Source organism: Lissotriton vulgaris, chromosome 2_1 (genome assembly GCF_964263255.1).
Source record: "Lissotriton vulgaris chromosome 2_1, aLisVul1.2, whole genome shotgun sequence".
Taxonomy (NCBI): Eukaryota; Metazoa; Chordata; class Amphibia; order Caudata; family Salamandridae; genus Lissotriton; species Lissotriton vulgaris.
This window is the reverse complement of record NC_141687.1, coordinates 1,407,370,787-1,407,382,930: the sequence shown is the minus strand read 5'-3', so window position 1 is coordinate 1,407,382,930 and position 12,144 is coordinate 1,407,370,787.

Below are 12,144 nucleotides of genomic sequence, written 5' to 3'. Positions count from 1 at the left end.
GTCTATGCAAAATATCTTTTAGAACCTTGGGCCCCTCTTTATGGATTACCCTGCCCTTGAAGCTGTGTAAGATCACAAAATAAGAAGAGAGACAAGAAAAAACACATCGACAAGCCCAAAGCTTCTTTATAATCATACATAAATATGTTTATATAAGTATGCACATTAATAGTATGATCAGTTAAATGGAGACATCAATTTAAATATGATCCATCATATATAGCAATGACGTGTAATAAGATATTACAAATATTTTTGAAGCACAGTAAATCAATATATTTGTACACTAAAGCATTTCCTTTAATAGTCTTTTTCTGTCGTGTAGCCAATTTCAATCCTTCTTACAAAAGTATGGTAATAATAACAGGTTTTGCAGCATAAAACTGAGTTATGTACAGTACGGGTGTCTAAATCTAAAGCCTTTCTATGGAGCACAGGATCTAAAGTATCTACAAGCATATCCATGAAGGCAAGGACTGCATGCAGTGGTCATGGTTCCTGTTTCCTAGCTGCCAGGCATAACAAGAAGGCTAGTTATAGCAAGTCACTAAAGTCACCTTAAAATCGAATAAACTTCTAAAAAAACTATCCTGTTTATCATCTGTGGAAATGGTCTTGGTCCACATACGTGGGTACCTTCCTTTTTATGCTTGCCTAGATCCATGTGTCTCCATGCATACGTGTGAGTGTATATGTATGAGAATATGCATGAGTGCAGGAGTATACATGTATGTTGTAAACTTCACTGTATTTTTGTGTGCCTATCTGCGTGACTGCGAATGCCTCAAACCAGGCCTTAGAATGCTTAGGTGAACATACTTGTATGCAGTGGTAAATTTGTAAAAAACATAAGTGCCAGGTCTCTTGACAGAAGGCGGCTTGCATCAGCCCAATTCTCTGGTTAGTGCCGCCTAAAACAGAACTACATGCTAACCATGAAAGTGGGGAGAGGAGGTGGCGTAATGGCTAGAGCTGGCACCTTTGGAGCAGGGGAACCAGATTTGAGTCTCAGCCTCAGATCAACATGCTGTGATTCTGTGTAAATCACGTAATCTCCCCATGCCTACCATAAATGAATGTGTCCTTAACTGGTGCTCATGAAAAGCATTGATGTTGATGATTAAGTGCTGATGCTGAGCACCGGAAACCACAGGCTCAAATTAAGCACTGACTGTATGTCCACTTGGGTGTGCATGTATGCCCCCAGTCATGTAGATGTACGCTATATGAGTGCATTAGTGGGAGGTGAAAGTGAGAATTACGGGGCTTCAGGACCTTTTGACAATGTATATACTGTGCACATTTGGCACTGCAATGTCTATTTTCAGAAGTGATGACACCGAAGGGGACGCACACAGCAGCGCCACTTTCCCGCGCCCGGAGGCGCTTTAAGACGCGGCGCTACTGCAGAGGAGCGGGGTACTCTCTCACCTGGGGGCACTGGCTGACACTCGTCCTACCAGGCAGCAGGCAGCATTACAGACCTTCACTCACCGCGCCAGCACCCTACCGCTCTCCCCGCCGCCGCAGTTGTCATCGCGGCAGCAGAGAGGGGGGAGCGTGCCTAAAACTACATTTCCCAGCGTCCCTTGCTGGGAGGACGGGACGCACACAGCAGCGCCACTTTCCCGCGCCCGGAGGCGCATTTAGACGCGGCGCTTCTCCCGCGTCGCGGGACGCGCAGGCGGCGCCGGGCTGAGCCCGGGCAGAGGGCGTGCCGTCTGTGGTCGTCCGGGGCAGGCGGAGGCAGGGCTGGGCCACCCCCCTAACCGCCACCATGGGCAAAAGGAAAAAGGTATGTACCAAAGATGATTCTGGGACTAAAGCAAAACATCCTAGGAAATCCGAGTCTATTATTTCATACTTAACCTCAGCGGTGGGGGTTTTGACTAAAGAAATTGCCAATGCTGAGAAAGAACTGGGCTTGAATGCAGAGTAGACTGACCCAGCCCTGAGATCCGATCATATTAGGGAGATACCTCTGGTCCCAACTGTTGTGAACACCAATCGGGATTCGAACCTAACTCATACCGAACCATTGATCCCCACAGATGCATCAATCCACCATTCGCCCACGCCCACTGCTACCCCATATAGGGCACATAAGAAGAGAAAGCCACTAAGCACTCTGGGTAGGGCAAAAAAAGATTTGGCACACACTAATAGACTGGAACCTCGCCTGAAGAGCCAAATTGGGAAACTTATTGAGGACCTATTCAGCACACGCTTGGAACCTGTATTGGTATCTGTAGCTAAAGACATTGTGGACACTCTAAATACTTGCGTAGCGGGTCTTCTCGCTAAATGTGAAAAGATTGATCTGTTGTTGAGACAACATAATGGGGTCAAGGGAGGTCTGACCCAGCCAGATGCTCCAGCTAACAATCTGCCTACAGCTGATAACTCTAATCCCATTCCCTGTCGGGCCCCTAGCTTGGAAAGGATTACCAACACAGTAGGGCAGCCAAGCATAAGGGTCGGGTCAGCTAACCCAATACCTAACCCAATACCTGATGCAACTGCATGGCATAATCAGGATAATGCCAATAGTAGACACTCCCGTCAGCAAGGCTATACCTTGGAACTCCCACCGGAAGCTGCACCTTTGGTGGCTGTATTCACAGGAGTTCCCCCTGTTAGGGGGGTGTTTGGGAGACTACCGCTGACTTGATGAATCACTATGGTAAGGAGGGTATGATGGGTGGGGCAGCGACCAAAAAATATCCCAGGGGATTGCGTGGTGGTGAATTTTAACAACAGGAATTGAGCAGAAAAATTATTTTGGGATGGCTCAGAGCTTGTAAATCAAGGCATTAGACCCCTCCCCTTGGGGTTCTTCTACCCACCACCCAATGTTCATAGATATGTAGCTCCACATTCCCGATCATACACAAGACCGAACAATACAAGTTCCTTAACATACCAGGCTAGGATGAGAGCCCAGTGGCATCTTGTTAAGAGGCCAATAAGGGGAGGGGACACTGAACCCATGAACATACTTCCAGCTTCCCGATAAATGTTCAAGCTAGGGGTGAAATACAGCTTAGTAATAGGTTTTCACCGCTATCCCAGATGGAATGCAATGATTGACTGGGCCATGTACCCTTAGGCGAGGGGAAGGAGAGAGATTGCCCTACTATTCAAACAGATTCACATTTAGTCCCATGCAAAATTTTAAGTTGGAACGTGGCAGGCATTAGATCTAAAATCACTGATCCTATCTGGTTGCAATTTATAAAACACTATGACATCTTGGCATTGCAGGAAACCTGGGAAGCTGATTCTAGTTTTAATCTAGATGGTTTTCAAAGCTTTGCTACCCCTGCGATTCGAGGAACTGTGGGGAGATCTAAGGGTGGCTTACTCTTCCTTGTCTCCTTACATCTTTCTGGGACTTTTAGAAAATGTAATGTGGAGTCAGATAATTTCCTTGTCCTAGAATGGTCCATTCCTAATAAGCAATATCTTTTGATAAACTTGTATAATTCTATGGATGGTCTTGAACATTTTAATATGTTAGAACAATTTTTGTCAGTCCAAAAGGTTAATAACTCTTTTTCGGTAGAGATCCTCCTTATGGGAGATTTTAATACACACCCTTACAAATGGGATTGTTATGGGGATAATTTAGATGGGCACCCTAATAGTAGGGTTCCCCATTTTGAACATGGTAAACAGGGGGAGGATCTGGAACCATTGCTTTAAAATTTGAATTTACTAGAACCAGCTAGGGAAAGTGGTAACGAGAATGCACCTACCTTTATTGGGAGGGGGGTTAATTCTGTCATCGATTACATTATTGTGTCCCCCCTTCTTCTGACTAAGACATTGGCTTATAGTGTAGTGATGTCACCATTTAGCGACCATAACCCTCTTGTCTTAGAAATTGACATGGGTGCCAGGATTGTCACCAAGGCCCCAGGAAGGGAAGTACCGCGAGCCATCTCCACAAAAGATCAAGGCAGACGGATTAAGTGGGACAAAAAAGTACCAGAGTCCTTTCTTGAAGAACTGGTGGCCAAGACTGAGTCCAATATTGGTATCTGCCTGGATGATAACGACGTGGGTGAAGGAACGATAACCTCCTTTTCAGCAATTTGTAAACAAATTGCTGATAACCTACACAAGGGGAGCGGGACCCATCGCAAAAAAGCCCAGAGATGGTTCGATACCTCTTGTTCTAAAGCTCATGAGGCCCTCCTGGAGGCACTCAAGCGGAGCCCAAGGGATAGAATCTTGGTTTCCTCTCTCCGCAGGGAGTATAAGTTGGCAATCTCCATGCGGAAACAGCAAATCAAGGAGGAGGCATGGGACAATTTACAGGCTGTTGACGTACTAAGGGATAGCAGGAAGTTCTGGGCTATAATAAATCAGCCATTCTTCTCGGAAAGCGACAATCTAGATACGGATTGCGTAATCCCGGACGACGTATGGCTCCAGCATTTTAAGAATATTTATGGGGACAATGATACGCCGGAATTAACTCTTGTAATCACCACTATTAGTTGTTCCGGGACCCCCATTAAATTCAAACTGGAGGAAGTAGAAAGGGCTATTCGTGCTACTTCTAAAAATAAGGCCCCAGGCCCCGATGGGGTGCCTGCTGATCTTTACATTATGTATCCCAATTTTTGGGCAAAAATCCTAACTAATGTATTTAATGGTGCAGCACTGGTGGGTTTTCCATCCTACTGGGGTTCCTCCATTATCGTGCCCATCTTCAAAAAGGGGAGCCGAGGGGACCCCGCCTGCTACAGGCCAATCTCCTTGTTAGACTCTGCCATTAAGATCACGGGCAGAGTCATCCTCCAGAAACTGGGAGACTGGCTGAAAGGCGGGGGGTGCTCTTGAATCTTCAATACGGCTTCAGGGAGCATAGGGGCACCATGGACCAATGCCTTAATTTATATCTTTTGATTAATAAATACACAGTGGCTAAAGAAGGCTTTTTATATCTTGGGTTCATGGACTTATCATCAGCCTTCGATATGGTGAATCGCTCAAAATTATGGCGTATTTTGTTAGAGATGGGCATAGATGCTTCCCTGGTTTATTTTCTTGCCTCCCTCCACCAGGACCTAGCAGCAGCTGTTAGGGTTACACAGGACGGTAGGTGCACGGGCCAATTTAGTTCCAGACGGGGAGTCAGACAAGGCTGCATCCTGGCCCCCCTTCTTTTTACGATCTACATAAATGGGTTGGAAAAATCTCTGTCCGGGGTCGGTGCAGACATTCCAAGTGCAGGAGGAACGGGTATCCCGGTCCTCCTGTACGCGGACAACGCCGTACTCATTGCCCGCACTGGTCTGGGTCTACAGAGGCTGCTGGATAGCTTTGGAGCATTTATGGATTCCCTTGATCTTAAAGCCAACAGCAAAAAATCTCACGTAATGATTGTAGGGGCTCGCAGAAAGATTAGGAATGTTAAAACTTTTAAATGCCTGGGTGCGGAGGTCTCTAGGGTCCCAGTTTTTACTTATTTGGGGGTTCTATTCGACGAGAAAGGCAACTGGGGTCCCCAGTTGAAACACAAAAGCAACATAGTGGCTAGATCTACAACAGCGCTTCTCAATTTTGCCAAAAGGCTGGGAGCCAAACCTTTGGAATCTATGCTTAAAATTTACAAGGCTAAGTGCTGTGTGATAGCCTCCTATGGGGCGTCGATATGGGGATATGGTCACGTGGGCAAAATTCAACTGGTCGAAAACAAGTTTCTCAGATCTCTGCTGGCGGAACCTCAGTCGACGTCGACTATGGCGGTACACTATGAACTGGGTGTGGGTTATATTTCGGACTATCTTAAAGTAGCCCCCTTAATTTGTTGGGTAAAGACATGGCTCAATGAGGACATTACTCTTAATCACCTTATCCTTAAAGACTGCCTGGCCCTCGAAAAGGCTTACAGCATCCCATGGCTGGCATACGTTAGAGCGGCGTGTGCCAGGCTGGGACGCCCTGAATTGTTCACCACTCCAGAGGGAATTAAGAAAGAAGATCTGGGTTGGATCAAATACAATTTCCGGATCATGGCTGAGGCAGACAGGGAGGAGGTGGAGCTTAAAAAATCAGGAGTAAGAAGCATTTATGCTTTACAGACCTCGCCTTACATTGAACCCTACCTTAAGATTGTCACAAAGCCGTACCATCAGTCGTGCTGATAAGGTTCAGATTTAATCTAATTCACCTTGTCCTGGGAGATCACCAACAATGGGGCAAACCAGTTGATTCCCCTCCATGCTCTTGTGATAACGTCTCGACACAGGACACACTTCACCTAATTATGTTTTGTGAAAATTTTTCTGAGGCACGAAACAAATTCTTGTTGCCCATATTACGAGAAGCGGGGTTTCTACAGGTGAGGCCTGCACTTCTACATTTGCAACTACTGAACAGTGTGCGGGTCATCTTCAGTGTAGCAAGTTTTCTGGTGGCTGCAGCAAGAGCAAAAAACAAAAGAACACTAAATATGATTTGAACCCCTGCCCTTGTCCCATAATCATGGAATTGATGACACTATAAATTCTAATATTTTAATTGTATTTTATAAGTAGTTTGAAGGCTATTTGGAGACATCTTGTATTAACTGTTTTCTCATGAATTATGTAATATAAATAGTGTATATACATGAATGTCTGTATACATATGCTTGTTTATTTTAATTGTACATATACTTTCTTTTATCTTGTATGTATGTACTGCTGCTTCTTTTATGATTTTAATTAATCGAAATAAAGAGTTTTGACTGACTGACTGACTGACACCGAAGGTGCTTGCATCATGTGCTTGCGTGCCATGACCGGGCAAGGGATAGATCAGAATTTCCCGGTAACTACTTCTCTATTGATCTTATTATCACATTAAATGCTGAGGAAGTAACTAAGCTTTCAGCAAAACCAGGAATGAGCACATAGCAATCAGCTCTGATCAATAACACAGAAGAGACGTGCTCTGTTAGAATGCAGGTCTCCCACCACTCAGCAATGCCTATAGGATGCTTATGCCTATACTGTCAGTAAAATAACATCATTATTAGCTTATGATCTTGGTTATAAGTATGTTTAAATCCGACCCCAGGTTGAGCATTTAATATTTCATAGTAAATATTATAAGCATCCCAAAAATATAGTAGATTTATCACATTATTTTGCAAAGAACGATGTATGCTGTGTTGACTGATTGTAGAATATTAATTTCTAAAAACAACAAAAAATGTTCTTGCAAGGACGACTCCTGTTTGAGGTAGACAGTTCTTTTAGCTTTCTTTCACTGCCTTATACGTTTGAATTAAATATTAGGGAATTGTTTTATGACAGAGACCTAAGTGGGCCGAGTTTCAGGTTTTGTTTATATTTTAAGTTTGGTTCTTTTCAGCTAATTGTGCCCCTAGCGACGTTTTAATTCCAGAACACATTTTGCTGCAACTTTTCTTCATCAAAACATCTATTTGCGACCTATTATTTTGTGCATACTATGCAGAGGATTGGGAAATCGACCATTTTTATCCGCCGTGACTTTGCCCGGCGATGTTTACGAACCTGGCCTCATAATACAATAATTCCGTTGGGGTGCAACAGGCACGCGCACCCGCTTTCTCTGCTCTTCGGACACTTTGGGAATACGGAAGGCGCCGGAGACGCTTGCCCAGCACCTTCTGTAATACAAATCAGCTTCAGGGATATTTTAAGGATATTTGGGGGCCCTAGGCCAAATGTATTTTGCGGGCCCTTGTCCGAAACAGCTTTGTATTTATGATCCAAAGTGAGCTCGTTCATGCCCTCTTCTCTTTGGCAAGGTCAAAGGCAGTGCACAGACACACTCCTTCCAATTTTAAATGGGGTTTACATCTAACATTAAGCGAAAGTGATGTGTGTTTTTAATATTTAAACACAGCAGCAGCAACTCCTAAGATTACTGCAAATAATCTCTGTGACACCCTCCTAGACCTCATATGTGAGGTCTTGTTTTTATCTAAAAGAAGCTTTTTTTGAGGCTGTTGCATGAAACATAAACACGACATTTCTCTGCAAAATATCCATGATAGACACATCACCCATATTGAAAATAAATAACTGGAAAACGGTATTTATAACAACCTGTTTAAGAATTATTCAAGATTATCAGGGAAAGCTTCTCTGCAGAATAGAGCTGGCTGCTATCAGGGGTCCCTGGGCCATAGCTCACTTGGCCCTTACTTTAAAACGTCTCTGATCAGCTTGATGCTGGCAGGGTTCTAAGGGGCCTCCGAGTGCAACACCTTCAAGGGAGGAAAAGGATCCCATGAAAACAGCAGGCAATAACCTGCAGGCGTGTGCAATTACTCACTGCACTCTCATACAGAGGTGTCACTTTCCCTTTAAAAAACAAGCCGGAAGTGACCTGCACCATTAAAGATGGATACACTGCTTCAAATAGAGACTCTATCCTTCACTAATGCACTGCACGCAGGGTCGGCACACGTTTGCAGATGCCCTGAGGGCAGAGCATCATTTGTATTAGGGTACACTGACCAGGCACACGCCGAGCACACCCATTTAACCATGCGACATGGCGCAGACCAGGGCAATGGGCTGTATAAATAATACAGCCCCTGGGTTATAAGAATTGAGGATTTCCTGCTGCAGGACAGTGCATGATGAGACAACATGCCACCATAGTGTTTGTAACGCAATGTACACTCATGCATGCTACAAGTTGCAGTGGACAAGGGGGAAATTTAGCAGTGAGGGGTGCAGAGGTGCTCTGTGAAGGGAGCCCACAAGTTGTGGCAGACCACAGGTAAGGAAGGGACAGTGCATGATGTAGGGGAATGGGAAGGCTGCCGGCACACAGCACTGGGAGATGTGGGTGTGGAAACTGGAAGCAGTGGATAGATGAATTCAGGTAGGCAGAGGCAGTCCACACGTCACCTTGCTTGGCCCTAAGAGGCAAAGTAATGGTTTTCCACCACAGCAAAGACACCAAGGGGCATATTTACATGCCCCTTACACCACCGGAATGTCACTTTTATTGACGCTCCGGTTGCGCAGTGTGCTGGCCCACATTTATAAGGCCAAGTGAAGCCACCCAGCATGGATTTTCAGGACCTTGTAAATATGCCCCCTTTTCACACATTGCTCTGCTTGAAAGGGGCGTTCCAAGGGTGGTGCTGTGGGTGTTCCCACTGAACACCCATGGGTTCTGATGCATTAGCAGATGTACATGGTTTCGTAAACTGGGAACGCGTCAGATTCTAATGCCTGCCCACGGGGGACATAAAAGTGGGTCAACGAGGAGAAATACCTTCATTTCTCCTCGTTGTTTCCCTCTTTCTATGTGTGTTGCATTCTGCAGCAAACATAAAAGGAGAAAAATGGCATCAATGTTTGTTCTTGTGCAGGAAAGAACCCTTCCTACACAAAAACACTCATCCCTGCAACGCAGGCAATGGTGCAAGGGTGCCTGTGTTGGTGCTAGGCACAGAGAAAAGCACAGAGATGCATCAGATTGTTGTAAATACGACACATCTCTGCACTTCGCCAGTGACGCAGCTCTGCGCAGCAAGATGGCTTGCAGAGCCACGCTACGTCATTATCTTGCAAATATCCCCCCATATGTGCCACCTTCTTTTTATGCTTTGCGAGCTCTGCACTTTGCCAAGCTTGTAAAGTTTATAACATTAACACAAAGCTGTGAGTGGGGTTAATTTGCAACTTCGCTAACACCTAAAAAAAAAAGCAAAATGGATTATGTTTTTTTCAACAAAATAATGATTTTTAAAAATGTTACAGTACTTCTTCGACAACTTCGCCAAGTGGAAAGAAGTGTTAAAACTTGGCACAATCCTTGAAAAAGTCTGGAGACGGGAATAAGCGTTCCCTGAAACTGACTAACAAAATTGTGCGCTAAACAAATACGAATCATTATCCTTGATGCCTTGATAGATCACAAGCTTGTTTTTCTTTAAGTAATTTTATCACGTAATAATTGTAGTTATTTCTCTTTCTTTAAGTGTAAGGTGGCAATTAATTTGAATGTATTACTAGTGCAAACATACATACCGAGGTCGCCCCCTTTACTTGCTAAGCTTGCCACAAGTTCTTGTTCTTTCTCCAAGTTCCACATTCTGCATATCATAAACTGTTGTTTCATTGATAGCGCCTCTTTCCAGTCTCCAATGGCAGCTTTTAATGAGCCCTCCTCAAATGTCAAGTCGCCCTTTGCACGCGACACGCAATCAATCGTTGATTCCTTAAACTGGTGTAGCGCCTCGATTAGACGCTGCTCCGCAAGCAGAATGTCAGCCTCTAATAGTGCCTGGTAGCCTCCAGCATGTGGGACCAACTCATCCCGCTCAGTTGTCACACCATGAATCCTTGCGTCTTTTCTACTTAGGGGCTCGCGGAATGTGTCCGCAAGAAGCGTGACATTCCCAGATTGGGTGAGCAAACCTCCCAGCGGAACGACTTCACCTACATGAAAAGAGTAATTTAAATATAATTATTCAATATTTCATAATACGTAAGGAATCTGGCTGGGATGCATTTGAAATACAATTTGCATATTACAGAATTCATAATTATATCTACAACGATGTAATCTTAATAGCAAATAATAGCTAATGCAAAGCAAGACTATAATGATAACAACAATTTACTTTTTCTCTAACAAGCCAGACTTTCGTGCACTGGTATCTGTCAAATCAGATAAGCTGAGTAATAATGATAACGCATTAAACAAAATAAGTTGCGCCATAAATAATGCTCAGCAGTTGCTTCTACGTTTCAGTCATGTCTTGAGCCAATCTATCAATCATGGCTGTCGTTTTAGGTTGCTTTGGCTGCATATCACTGCAGTGAAAGCCTGCTCAGGAGAGGCCCCAGAGGGCCGCTGTATCTGACAGGTAAGATATCTCCTGATCATCACGCATGCCATGGGACATAAATAGACCGTGTCCTGCTGGTTGGGGGCATAGCACTTGTAACACTGCACTTCCTCCCACAAAGTGCTAAAAGGCGAGGTAGAAGGAGGAAGAGGACTGCGAAGCGCAGAGTGCGCTTTATGTTATCTTACACTGTGTTATGTGGTGCAGCATTGCTATCTTATGGAGTTTTTGTAAACCACAGAGGTTTCCAACGAAGGTTCGGGGTGACAGAATCCAGGCCAGATTTTCTGGATAATTTATTCAAGTGGAAATAAATTACAGTCATTGTTTATTTTGAAACAGTGTCCAGTGTTAAATAGCGTTAGGGACAATCTGGATATTAGGAGCTTTATGCTGGGTTGACAAAAGAAAACTGTACTCCAATGCATGAACGGCAATTCACCAAAATTCCAGCAGTAGCGGAAGTGACATTAAACGCCCTTTGACCTTTACTTTCACTCACGCATACATACTTACACATACACAAAAATTCACACATTTACACTCTCTGACAAATAAACACACTCTCACCCACTAGCACGTACACACATACATTTAAAAGCATTGTTTTCTTACCTCAGATGCCATGAAGATTATATTCCAGCTTACTGTACTTCATTTTTATTACCCGATTAGTGAATAATATATTTTATTTATTCACTATTAGTGTAATAAAAACATTGACACAAAAAGAGAGTGGAGTCCTAGCTGCCCCTGTGTTCCTGGCACTGAATTTGCCACCTCTGAGACCAAGGGTGGCAAAGGCACTGTTCAAGTTTGCGCTATATAGAACTTTATAAATAAATAAATAAAACAGTTCTAGAGTGCAGTGAACAGATGGTATAAAAGGCATGAGGGACAAACAGACTGCTTCTTTTAAATGCGGCTCTCAAGTAGATAAGCTCCTTACATTTTATTATTCGTATTGTATTTACTGCCTCTGCCTGCCTCTGGTTACCGGAGGTGGCGCTGGAGAGCCGAAGCAGAGTAGCAGCAGTCGTAGAGAGTCTGTGTGAGCCTACCGAGAGGAGCGGTGCAGGGGAGCGGAGTGGAGCGGAGCAGGGTTGCCTGGTGGCTGGCGGCTTGGCAGTGGCGGTGGCGGCCTGGCGGTTTGGTGGTGAGGAAGCCGAGACCGAGAGCTGAAGCTATCCTGGTCACCGGGCCACCCATTTCCTATATCGAACCAGCAACCCGAACTGGCAGCCTGTAGCCCGTACCCCTGCAGCCCACAGCGCGCAGCAGCA